We start from the raw sequence: 13,927 nt of genomic DNA on the forward strand, positions 1-13,927 counted from the left end.
AAAGAGTCAGTCTCAGAGGTGAAGGCCCACATCTCTCTGAGAAAGTTCTTTGTCAACTTCCCAAGAGAACTCACCTCTCCCGCGCCTTCCCCCTAATTTCTTCCCCGGTATTACAACTACATATTTCAGAGTATTTTAATGGGTCTGGATTTCACAACCAAGGATTTGAAAAATAAAAATGCTCTCTTTATTTTGGCCACATGCAAACATTGTTTCTCACACAGTAAACTAGTAACTAGTTTTCTGAAGCCTTTCCCCCACCCACTTCACCTCCCACTGGTGATCTGTGTAATATACTGAGCTGCAAAGATGATGTGGGATGAAAGAGGCAACCAGGTGCCATTTTGTCAGTGGTCAACAACCACAACACATGGTTCTGGTTCACTAGATCATCACCAAAGTGGCCCATTACACAACATTTACATCTCTTTCATGGAAGCTGTGTAAATGAAGTCGTTTTTACTGCTGTAACTGCTGCAAACCCAATGTATCACAATGGAGGTTTCAGTCCCCTGTACTATCCCCCATAGCACACCAATTCTGGGGCAGCCTTTGTACTAAGTGAGTTAACATTCCTCCAGGTACACAGTTGAACATTTTATCTCTATTGATTTGGTAAAATAATATGCCATCAGTTTTGTACAGGTTATAGCCCTAAGCTTCCAGCAGCCAGACCTGCAGATTTTGTCTTCATTTTTTATTTTCTAGAAGTTTGCCAGTGAAAGCAAAAGTTGACATACACTTTGAATTACCCAGTTGGTCTGTCATCTCATCTCTGTGGGTTAAGCTCATCACAAGGTCCAGTCCATACTTAACAGCATTTCAGTAAAGTCTTACAGATATCCTGTGTACACTCATTTAGAGGAGGTTACACAGGTTTGAAGACAGATCAGTATCCACTGTATGTGTGCGGCTGCACGATCGTATTGTTTTAAACAGATATGCTTAGAATTACACGGGCTGACAGACTAAGGATATACAGTATAATATATACAAAGCAACATTGATTTTCTTACACAGCAGGCTTCACACAGACTCGGATTTCAAAGTTTCAGGATTTGGAACTCCTAATTAGGCAGCTGTGTCCTAACAGAATACTCAGTATCTTAGGAACCCAAATTTCCTGAGCAGCTCGCCAATCTCAAATATTTTATCCTCACTATGTTTTCAGATCAGTTCATTCTTCTAATTCACCTTCTTAAATTATTTATGGAAGCAGCATATCTTAGTAGTAGTCTCTTAAACTGAAATCTTCCTATCTATGTAAACGTCATGCTGATAGCCTTGTATTTTTTAACTATCAAGGAAATTCTCTCCTGCAGGGAGTCCAGCCATTAAAATCATCTTTGCTGCTGCCTGGAACACGTCTGAAGTGGCTATATTCTGCCATCCCAAATCATTAGCGAGCCTAGCAAGTGAGTTAGTCCCAACATCGCTGAGAGTCTTTGTGTTTGAAATTGTTTGAATGGATAGCAAGTTTACCTGGGAGTTCTTCCTTTTAGGATGCTTTTTTCTTTTTAAATTAAAGTTGCAACTCAACTGCAGAAAGACAACGGCTCCAACAAGCTGAGACTAAGTCCCTGATTCTGCAAGCTGAGATATGTAGAGAGACCTCCGCAGATCCACATTCACTTCAGTGGTACTGAACAAGGGTATAAGAGTCTGGCCTCATGACTCCTTGTGGGGCGGTTCAATTAGGTTGGCAGGAGAGCTCTCTCCCCGCTTAGTATAGAGCGGCTATACCTTACAGCGGCACAGCTGCAGTGGTACAGGTATGCTACTGTAAGGCCTGTAGTGTAGACAAAGCCTCAGACTGCACAACTGGGGGCTAAATTAGACCAAAAAGGACTAAGAATGGTTAAAGTAAACTTAAAAGTGAGAACTGAAAATAGTCATCTCCTAACTTCCCTCTAAGCTGTGTGGCCATGCAGCAGCCTATTGAGAGCTGCACAGGTGCTCAGGGCTGCAGCAGGGAGAGATTCCTCTCCCCCAGCCCCGGACCCAACCCAGCCACGGACCTGCCACGACCAGCGGAGACACACCCCTACCCCTACCCCACCCAGCCCGGCCCAGACCTGCTGCGGCTGGGAGAGAGGCACCTCTGCCCGCCGGCCCCAGTCCAGCCCTGGCCCGGACCTGCTACGGCCAGGGGAGAGATGCCTATCCCATGGCCCCAACCCCGGAACTGCCATGGCAGGTAGAGGTGTCCCTCCTCCCTAGCCCAGGTGCTGTTGACAGAAGAGAGCTGGGGGGAGTCCTCTCTCCCCGCTGTAGCCCAGGGGTAGCCTGCACCCCAAATCCTTCATCCCTGGCCCCAGAGCCTACACCTCCATCTGGAGCCCTCACTCCCTCAACCCTGTGCCCCACCCCTGAGCCCCTTTTCCCTGGCCCTACCCCAGAACCTGCACACACACCCCGCTCTGACTCAGTGCTGAGCCCTCTCCCACACTCCCAACCTCTCAGCCCCATCGCCCGCCACATGAGTTTTCTTAAGTGCACCAATATGGAGATGGGTCACATATCACCTCCAAATTGGTGCACATAACAAAATTCATTCTGCACGTGTGTGGGAAAAATTAGAGGGAACACTGGTATTCCTTTCTAGATACAGCTCAGGTGACCCCAATTTTTATATTCTAACTAGAATCCTCAAACCTATTGATGCTGCATTTAATATGTATGAATTTCTCTGGTTTCAGTGCAATATTAAAGTAGTTAACATAGGTCGGGTGGTGATGTGGTTAAATAAGTTAAACAGAATTCATGTTTTCACTTGTTTTGCATGGAGTTCACTTATTGAGTTTTTGGTATAAAATCTACAAAGAATAGCATTATTTATATAGACACAGATTCCAGTCCTACTGTGATTTCTTACTATGTATTTGTTATTCAGTCTAATTTCTTTAATCAGTAATGATGGACACCTTTCATACTAATACACCGCTACCTTGATATAACGCCACCCGATATAACATGAATTCGGATATAACGCAGTAAAGCAGTGCTCCGGGGGTGGGGCAGGGCTGCGCACTCGGGTTCAATATAACACAGTTTCACCTATAAAGCGATAAGATTTTTTGGCTCCCAAGGACAGCGTTATATCGAGGTAGAGGTGTACTATAATGCAGCTAGATACCCGTGGAAGAAAAATACACCATTAAAATAATGCTGCATACACATATTAAAACCATTAATGTTATCCACATCTGATGTGACACTTAAGACGAAGTAGAGGCCAGTTAAATGCACATGAAAGACATTAAATGCTTCTTTGATCAAGTACACTACATATCTAATTAATTAGAAAAATTACTCCTGATTCTGAAAGAATCAATCCAGCTTCCTAGCAAAACCGCTACTCTCAGGAGTTAAGGGACCAACTTGACTAGCTCCAGTGACTGGAGTTTCCATTATGTAGCACCAGGCTACTTTAATCTACCCAAAGCAGCTTATTCGAATGGCATCTTCTGTTAAATAAGAAGTTGGAATATCTGCAAAATGATCTATAAAAAAAAAAATCAAGATTTGACAAACAGCAAAATACTTTGCTATCTTTCAGATGACTCATTCCAGCATGGCCACAGGTACACCTCTACCCGCTATAACGTGACCCGATATAACATAGATTCGCATATAGCGCAGTAGCAGCAGGGCTCCGGTGGCGCTTTAAAGGGTCTGGGGCTCCGGCTGCTGTGGGGAGCCCCAGGCCCTTTAAATCCCACTGGAGCCCTGCCGCCGCTACTCCAGGGCTGCGGCAATGGGGCTTGCCAGCAATTTAAAGGGCCCAAGCTCCCTGTAGCAGCTGGAGTCCAGAGCTCTTTAAATCACCGCTGGAGCCCTGCCGCCGCTATCCCGATATAATGGGGTTTCAGCTATAATGCAGTAGGGATTTTTGTCTCCCCACGACCGCGTTATAGCGGGGTAGAGGTGTATCTGTTCTTCTAGAACATATTTTCTTGTGGTATCTGAATTTGATAGGCAAAATTCATCATTGGTGTAACTACGTTGGCTTCAAAGAGATTTGAGAACTTCAGACCAGTCACATGACGCCACATAGCTAGTGGAAACTGTCTAGATAAGGGCTTTAAAAAGCACCTTTGATGCAGCTCAACAGTCAAAAGGACCCTTCCTTGCCCATTTGTGCACCAGAAAGAAACACTCTTTCATGAGGAGAGACCAATGGAGACATTGTTTCCTGACTCAATAGGCTGATTCAACAGGCCAATGAATCCGTCAATACACATTTTTTACATTGATTCCATGTACCAAAAATTTAGTGGGGGGTGGGGGAGACTTTCAACAGCATTCACCGATATACTGGGCTCTACAAAAATCCTCTCAGATACAGGTGTGTAAAATGACATGAGAGCAATTCATAGCATATTGGGTTAGAAAATGGAAATGAGTGATTCAATAAGTTTTATAGACAGAGAACTGAAACCATATTTAATTTCCTCTGAATGTTACACTTCATCTGCTGTGTCTGCATATGTACTGTATACTATTAACATTTAAAAAACAGATTTACTTTAAGTGACAGAAATGAATTCACACAGACTGTAACAAACCATGAAACTTCTCTCTCAAAGGACACATTTATGTCCTGTATTGGACAATTAATGTCATTATAGATTGTAGAATTAATAGCCCTCATTAAAAGCATCTGGAGAATTTCACTCACAACTGTGACCAACTTGTAATGCCCAAGTGGAAATCAAGGTTATACACTTAATTCCTGCCTTTACATTTTACTAAATTAGCTTTTATTTATCAAAGTATGAAGTACTTGTGCCACATAATTATACAAAGCCTTAAACTCTGCTGCTGGTCAAGGATAATTGGAAACACTAGATTATGTTTGAGTATATGATTAACAGAATTGCTTTAAGGTGATACTAATTAGCAAAGTAAAAACTGAGTTTATTACTTTAACATAATATATTATTATAACATTCAGAGTTTAATATTTAGAAAAAATGTTCTTGCTAACACATGTATAGTACTTACTGAATCTGAAGTCAGATTTCCATCCCGTATTAGTCAGAATTATTATGATTGCTTATCTATATTGTGGTAGCATATAGAGACTGCTAATAAAGGGCCCTGTTGTACTAAGCAGTGTATACATACCTAACTAGATGTTCCCTGCCCCAAAGAGTTTGCAATCTAAGTTGCATATCCTCACAACTAGCCTCATTGATTTCAATGGGACTGCTCACAGGGTAAAGTATCACCATGAATAATGGTGTCAGAAGCTGGCTCTAGCTCATCTTACGAATTTTTCCAGCCAGCTCTAACCAGGACCTCATTGTTCTAAACATTCTGCAACCAGTGGAGTCCCTGCCCCAAAAGCTTCCAATGTTTAGAGGCTGGTCAAAAGAATCAAGAACGCTAGTAAATGTCAGGGACAGGAAGATCAATTCTCTACTTGCAAAGTTATAATGAGCTGCTATTACTGGTCAAAAATGGTGAAAACTTTTTGAAGATTTTTTTTTCCATCAAAAGATTTCCTCAAATTTTGAAAAAAGTTGAAAAATCTCACCTAGCGCTAACTGCATCTTTAATTACATGCATTCATGAATTTGCTTAGATCTATATTTGCACCTGTAAAGGTGTCCAAAGGTGGAAATGTTCATGGGAAAAGGAAACCTAGTAATTACAAGCATCTGCAAAATTCTCTAGGGACAAATTGTGTGGAAGAAAGATGAGCAAGATAGTTGCTGACTCTGAGAACAAAGAGTGTACAAATTTCTTGCTGTATATTAAAGAGGAGGAAGTGGAAATCAATTGTAAGGTGTATTAAAATATTTGTTTCAGAAAAATGAAGATTTTCTTTCATGGACCATATAAAAAGGTTTCCATAAGCCAAATCTACTAAGAAAAAGAAGCATGACTCATAATGCGATCATAATAAAAGTGAAAGAAAACAAGAACAGAGAGAATAAAATAAACTCAGAATACAGAAAACACCAAAAAACAATGCAACAAAGATTAAGAACAGCTCTGCAAAGGATACTTTCTTTGACTATGTCTACACTATCAGATTCTTTTTTGCGCCGAAAGTTTGGTCACTGATAAAAAGGAACATCGGCATGTACAGAAAGCTGCAAGCAGGGACTCTCTTTCCAGGACAAAAGATCACTGTAGGGGAAGTTGAAATTCCCATAGTGATCCTGTGAAACCAGTATACCCCTTAATGCCATGGCTCATGAAGCCGTACACGGGAAACCTTGATAGCAGTAAAGAGCAGTTCAACAACTGGATGAGTAGGTACAGAATGACTGTTGAATGTACGTTTGGCTGATTAAATGCATGCTGGCAATGCCTATATGGCAGGTTAGACCTTCATGAGGAAAATATTCCTACAGTCATAGCCATAACTTGTGCGGTACATAATATTTGTGAAGGGTAGGGCAAAAAGTTTACTTGGGGTGGCCTGCCAAGGCAGAACACCTGGCTGCTGATTTTAAGCAGCCAGATACCAGGGCTATTAGAGGGGCACAACATGGGGCAATAAGAATCAGAGATGCCTTGAGGCAACACTTCAAAGAAACCAATAATGTTTGTTGCTATGCTTGGGACTGCAATGGTTAATTACATTTGGTATGCTAGGGAGCAGTTGTGATTGTTAAGCCTAGGATTCAATTTAAGGAACTGATAAAAGTGCCTGTTGCTTTGCAGGTACCATCTGCTATCATAACTTAAGTGGAAACAAATAAAGAGTGCTTATAATTCAAAGAACTTTGTTTTTATTGCCAAATAAACCACAATACAAAACCACGTGCACACACAGAAACACACAGATTCTTGGTGGGGGAGAAGGTACCGGGAGGGCTGACTTTCAGAGCTGAGCATAAGTCCAGTTTTCATTTGAAAAGCTGTCTGCGGGGTGGAACGTAGAGGAAAGTGCAAAGTGCCAGTAAGCAGAAAGGGATGCATGGGGGGACTTTGTGGAGTACACGGGAAAGAGTTCTGAATGTGATGAAAGGGAGGATGGGCATGCATCTGCTCAGTCTGGAGAGACTGGATCATGTCGGTTTGATGCGCCAAAACTTTTATCAGCCTCTCCATGGCGTCCCTATTGTACGCACAATTTTCTTTTCTTTCCTGCTTTCCCTCTTTTGTTGCTTTCCCTCCACTTCTTGAATTCAGTCTTGTCTGCCTCTGACTGCAGCAGCACCTCCCAGAACATATCTTCTTTGCTCCACCTTGGGCATTCTCTTATTTGGCGCAGACACTCTGCTGTTGGGGGTGGTGTTCTCAAGGTCATGTCTGGAGAGGCATAATTAACAACAAACAGAAGCACTATTGGCAACTACACACAGAGCGTTGAAATGCTACATTAAAATACACAGATGGGAACATACCTATCACTTTCTCGGTGACCCTAGGCAAGCATACATGCAGGAGAACACCCCAAGCTTGGTGAGTGAACCCAGGAGCAGAGGCATTGTTCATTGCAAAAAAGCAATGCGAAAGGGTCACTGGGCACTTATGGGGCGCAACCCTCTAAATTTTCCCACCATTTTCCACAGGCAGGGGTCAGTATGGAAGATATCTCACTCCTGAGGGTAAGCAAGGAAGCAATGGTGCATCTGCTACACACTTACGGCTTCTGCCTCAGTCCCAGTGCTGCTCTCCTGTGCGCAGCTTCAGTCCCTGCCCAAGTATTTGCAGAGTGGTGCGGGAAAGTCTCTGTCAATGGGGGAAGGAACAAAGCAGCTCTGCCAAGGAACCTCCAGCAGAGGATTGCTGAGTACCTCCAGGAAAGTTTCTGAGATATCTCTCTGGGGATTCTCGTGAAATCTCAGAGTGCATCAACTCCCTGTTCTGCCGTACTGCCTAGCTGTGCAGAGAAATGCTCAGCACACCGAAACACAGCCAGCCTTGTACATTTCTCTGCCCTCAACCCACTTCAGAACTTCACAAAGCAAAACCACTTACCAGGGGTCTCCTCTCTTTCTGGCTCACCAGAAGGTGACTCCCAAGGCTAGCAAGACACCTCCTGAATGTAGAACAGCTCCTGACTGGACACACCACCAGGTGACCCCGCTGTGGGCTCCACATCTTCCTCAGCCTTTCACAATTTCAAAATTCCTGGGGCTTTACAGGGGGAGGGGTAGAAGGTTGTTTAGCTGACAGCAGGCAGCAGAGTTGAAATTGCTGACTAGAGTGGTCAGGAGGGACATTGTGGGACAGCTTCTGGAAGCCAATAATAGCACTAAAATCAAGCACGGTGTCTACACAGGCACTACGGCGATAAAAGCTTGGCGCAAAAAGCCTTGTGACTCTCGTCAAGGTGGGTTTTTTTAGAGCACTGGATCTGAGGAGTTTGGTCGCAAAAAGTGGCTTTGCAGTGTGTACACCTCTGCTGTTGCATTGCCAAAAGCTGCCTTTGGCAAAAAAAAATAAAAATAAATAAAACCTGGCAGTGTAGACCAACCCTCAGTAAGAGCTGTATTAACAAATTGCAGACAGAGGTTAAAGTGCTGCTTAAGAAGAGACAATGATTTGCTGATAGCATCAATCATTTCAGCACTATGTAGCCTTTGTGGGGATAAGTCTCCTTGAAGCACTTTACAACATATACCAGACTACAGTATGGAACTGGCAGAAGTCTGTTAGAGCTAAGGTGATAAATTGTTAAAAGGTACTGAAAAGTCTATAAGGTCTTGTAAGAATGTAGGGGGAGCAGAGACCAAAGGAGACCTGTAGTTCTCAGGGTAAAAGCAGAAGGAGCTAAAGCAGTAGGAAGGAAGCAGAAGTTAAACAGGGGATAATACCAAGTAGAAATCAACTGAAAAATAAAACTGATTTGAAAAAGAAGCAAATATGAACAGCTCATAAATTAGACATAGAGAATAAATGACTATTGATTTTTTTCCGCCATTAACCTTTCTCTAATCCCAAGTCTAGTCCATTCCATTATATCCACAACTGCATTTTGTTTTCCCTATGCTTGGTTTGGCACTGCAAAGGTAAAGTTGTATTAACCAAGACACATAGCTTATCATCATTAATATTTATTTCTAGTCTCTTAATCTATATTAAACCTATGTATAAAAAAACCCCAACAACCAACAACAAACCCAACAACCGCAAAAGGGCAGATTTTCCATGTTTTTGCCCTACTAAAATTCACTGAATGTTTATTTTAGTGACAATATGCATTGTGCTGAGATGTGTAATTTTGCCTCTACTTTTATGAATAATCTACTGCTGTGAAGCTGATGTCTCTCCATAAATATATGATCTGAAAGAGAACAGGTTTAAGAGGGTTCATAGAGTTTAAGGCCATAAGGGACCATCAGATCATCTAATCTACCCACCTGTATCTTACAGGCCACCAACACCACCCAGAACCTGCACCCCTAAACCCAACCACCAAAATTAGAGCAAGTATTACAGCCCATGGGAGACTAGCCTATTATATGGAACAGGTAGAGAATGGGGGGAACCAGGTGCACCAATGCCTAAGGCCCCTACAATGACAGGAAAATAATTAATTGAGATATACACAGATAATCCAGGCAAGTGACCCATATGCTTCAGAGAAAAAAAAATCCAAGGTCACTGTCAATCTGACCGGGGGGGAAATTCCTTCCCAACCCCACATATGGTGATGAGTTAGACCCTGACCATGTGAGCAAGAACCAGACTGTCAAGCACCTGAGAGAGAGCATGCTCAGTACCACCTAAGAGCCCTGGCCCTCCCTGTGCAATGTTTTTCATCTCCAGCCATGACCATTCCTGATGCTTTAGAGGAAGGAGATTAGGGGGGAAATCCACACAAAACACATAGTGGAGACGGCGGGGGGGATCTCTTCCTCACCCCTTCCAGTGCCTGGCTGAAATCCTGGAGTTTTTAGGAACAAAATACAAACTGGAAGTTAATGGGCTGTTAGCCCTTCCCCCCACCATCACAAGCAAACACATTATACAATTGCAGTCAAATTTTGCCAACGCTCTCTTAAAACTAATTAAGTTGTTTGCCCCCACAACTTCTATGGGGAGACTGCTCTAGAACATCACCTCATTGATGGTTAGAAACAAAATAATGTAATAAAAATGGGTCCAACATCCATCTCCAACCTGTCAGGGCATTTGGATTCAGATCAGAAATTCGTGGCTTGGACTCACTTTTAGTGTTTAATTTAGGCTTTGGTTAGTGAGATCACAGACTGGATATGATATGTTTTGTCAAATAATTAACTCGATCACTCGGAAATTACCTTTAGCAGTAGATGTCCTGTAATTCAAAGTAATTATCCATAAATGGTTTAGCTGCTCATAAGTGTAAGGATGGCAGCTGAAGCGTTGCTTCTGTGTAAGCCCCTCAGTGCTAGAGATAATGTATTACTAGATCAACACTGTATAGCCAGTTTAAATCTGGTGTGTCAGATAGTTCCAAATAATAGTGTGCAGCTTTATCAAGATGATGTTTGTGAGCAACTGTAACTTTTAGCTTGGAGTTACACAGCTTTCAGTTAAAATGTGATCATTCTGAGCCATACTGAAATGTGTACTTTCTTGCTGCTTCACTGTATCATCTAGTCCATGCTAATTAATGCATATATAGAGTCACTTTTTGTTAAGCTTTTAAAAACACATATTATAAGTTACTGAGGTTAAGCCAGTTACTCTCCAGGTTTCAAACTTGTTTCTTGTTCTGCCAATAAGCTCTAAACTCAACAAGAAGTTGCATAAATTTAAATTGGATCGATGCCGAAAACAAAGCTGTTGTCTGCTCCTCTGTGTGTGTTTACATGCACTATTATAGTTTAATCTACCTCTTAATTTCTAGAACAATGAAATATTTTTTTCCTTTGTCATTCATTTTGAAAGATCATGTTCACAGTTGCTGATTACTTTCCTGCTAGGGATTTTAGCCATCTGTGCTACCATAGTTTCTGAGAGAGTCACATACGACAGGAAAAAAAAAGAAAGACAATAGTCATTAACATGAAACAACAATAAAAGATTTAAATTCGTAAGCTTTGACTTTGCCTACATTTTATGATTAATGAAGGCAAGTGCTTACTGAAAGCTGATTACGTGTTTCATTCTATGTGAAGCCTCAGAGCTGCATCTTAAAACAGACTGTACTGGAATCCCTCAAATTCCACATACAAGTGCAATTTGTTGTCCCAATTTGAATTGACTCTGGGGCCTGGATCACTGAGTCAGCACAAACAATTATGCACATCAGTGCAGCTGAAGCAATCTGGTTATATTTCCATGGGCCAACGCCAAAACAGTAATACCTGAAGGTCTGAGTTGTTGAGCCATACAAAATAGCACAAAGTTTCCAGTAGCTACATAAATCAAGTCTCTGGTCCATGGAGCTGCTTCTGTCATGGAGGTGGATCAGCTGTCAATGATATCTCCTTTGAGAAGTAGCATATTGTAGACTCTTAGTTTCCAGATGCTACTTTACACACAACTATAAAATCCCTGTGTCAACTCTGTCCCTGCACAACTGCTTCATACCTTTGGCATAAATTCAACCCTGATCAAATCTGGACACCAAAAATAGAGGTGGGATGAACACAGGAAGACTGAACCAAAATACAAAGTGACAAGGAAAAACTGGAACAAGCAACATGGAGAAATCCAGAAGGAGGAAATAACACGCACCAATATATAACTAAGCAGACACACCTTTCACATTCAATAACATATTTTAATCTTATCACATAATTCCAGACTAACACAGGAATGGTGTTAAATTAGGATTGAGGAGAATGGTCCATAGAAAGATCGCTATTTTAAGCATTAGGACTCAATATGATAAAGATAGAGAACCAAAGCATTCAATTATCTGACAGAAATTACTCTTAGCCCTTAAATTATTTTTGCTTTTCAGACTGGACCATAATGCCCCAAACAGAAGATGCTTTCAAAAGAAATTCCCGTGGAAGGATCATCATTGGCCAAAGTGGTCTTCAGCATCTCCCCACTACATTGCTCCTGAAAAATACTCTCAACAGTAATGTATAAACATTTCCAGATAAGTACACTGAATACAAGTTTGTTTTCTCTAGAGTGTTGCTCTCTTTCTTGATGCTAATAATGAGAAAGTTGTGGGAGGGAGGTTAATAGCTGGACAAAGTTTCAATAAAAAATGCCTTTTCATCAAAAATGAAAATTTCCGTGGAAAAAAAGAATTGTTCATGAAATCTTCTATTTGTCAAAAAATAAAAACCAAAATATTTTGGAAAGAGTTTGATTTTCAAAACCTGAATATTTTAAATGATTTTTAAACTAAACATGGTGTTTTAAAATTTTTTTGTTGTTGAAAAAAAAAGTAACCTGTGGGAAATGTTGATAAAAATGAGAAAAGATAATTTTAACCTGCTCTAGGTGGTTTTTTTTAATGGTTTAACAAATAAGAAGATTCCCCAATTTCTCCTTCTCTTCTCCTCTGAGCCAATCCTCTCTGACACTTCTCCCACATCACACAGCTTGAGGGAAATATTTTTGAGAAAACTTTGTTGAAATATTGGAAGAACATCTCTGGAAGTGGGATGTGCGTGTCCTGAATTCGTAGATACTGGTATCGACCCCTTAGCAGCTAGTCAATTTAATACCCACTAATGTGCTGACATATGCTTTGTTCCAGTGATTCCAGAGTTCTCTATTTTAACGGTTTTCTCTAGGGTCTCCCATTTCTTCTGTTATTCCAGACAAAGGGCCTGATTCTCCTTTCTCAAACCTAGTTTTGCACCAATGTGACTAACTTGATTTCTATGGAATTCCTCCTGATTTATACCTCTGTGAGAGAAGGAGCTTCAGTTGGTGTAAATTGGCATAGTTCCCTTTGCTTCAATAGCACTATGCCAATTTACATCAGCTAAGGTTCTGGCACAATATCTGAGGACATCAAGTCTTTATTACACTGTCATATTTTGGATAAAATGCGTAAATTGTTCCACATTACTGAACATGGGAGTGAGGTTATTTCATTTTATCTGACACCAATAGGGGCAAAAGAGTTTAAGCTCTTCCTGTATTGCCAAGACCTTGTGCCTATCCTCTAGAAATCTTTCTACAGGCAGCTGTTGCCCTGGCAACTATAGGAAAAAATTAAAATGTATGCTACTGAAAAAGTATGCTATTCCATTGTGTTAGCACTGTGCATTATCCAGTCTGGATCGCCACACAAGTGTCAGGAGCAGGGTCTGAATTTAACAGTAAAGCAAATGTCACAGCACAGCAGTGATTGTAAAACACTGTAGGTCGTGTCCTGCATATGGCTGAAAGGAGTTCTTATTTCCAAATATCGGGTACAATTTTCCATTGGAATTAGATCATTAAAGAAAAAATGTGTATGTTGAAAGTGGGTGTGCGAAGCATGGATAGTTTGTGTTCAATGTTCTATAGTTTGTGAGAGTTTGAAATGGAAAGAACCTATTAGCTCATCCAGTCCATCTCCCTTTGCCTAATATCTCTAGGTGAAACCTGATCACAGGTTTCATTTTACTACCACAGTAAGCTGCCATCATAACCAAGCTAAAGTTTAGCTGCAAAGAAGCTACCAATATCACCTTGTAATTTCAGTTTTTCATCTGTCAAGGCCACAGTTGTGGAAAAAGAGCTCTGCCTTAAAAATGTCAAACATAATGAAAAATGGGGGAAAAAATCAATCCCATTCATACGACTTCCATGCATTTAGGTGCCAGAGATTCTTCTGGGTCATCAACCAAACCCAAATTAGAGAAACTGGCCACATTCTCCTTACATTTTGTGTAGCCATTTGCACCAGTGCAAAATGGGTGCGTAAAATGCTACCAAAACAAAATGCTCCATATTTACATTAGTGGCAACATTCTACCCATTTTGCCCAGGTGCAAATGATGGTACGAAGTGTAAGGCAGTGGGGAAATTAGGCCCACTGATACTTTGTTTCTCAATACAATGTTACAAC

The 13,927-nt window shown here is 41.2% G+C and overlaps 1 long non-coding RNA gene across 1 annotated transcript in view; it reads right to left on the reverse strand.

Annotated features, from left to right (window-relative positions):
• Window positions 1-6,818: 6,818 nt before the first annotated feature.
• LOC123378185 overlaps window positions 6,819-13,927 on the reverse strand; it is a 108,375-nt gene continuing 101,266 nt past the window's right edge. Inside the window, exons 4-5 of the long non-coding RNA XR_006582497.1 lie at window positions 7,945-8,103; window positions 6,819-7,272 (exon numbers count right to left, since the gene is read on the reverse strand). This is a non-coding gene — a long non-coding RNA (uncharacterized LOC123378185). The remainder of the gene's footprint in view (window positions 7,273-7,944; window positions 8,104-13,927) is intronic.

The sequence above is a fragment of the Mauremys mutica genome, chromosome 10, assembly GCF_020497125.1.
Source record: "Mauremys mutica isolate MM-2020 ecotype Southern chromosome 10, ASM2049712v1, whole genome shotgun sequence".
Classification (NCBI taxonomy): domain Eukaryota; kingdom Metazoa; phylum Chordata; order Testudines; family Geoemydidae; genus Mauremys; species Mauremys mutica.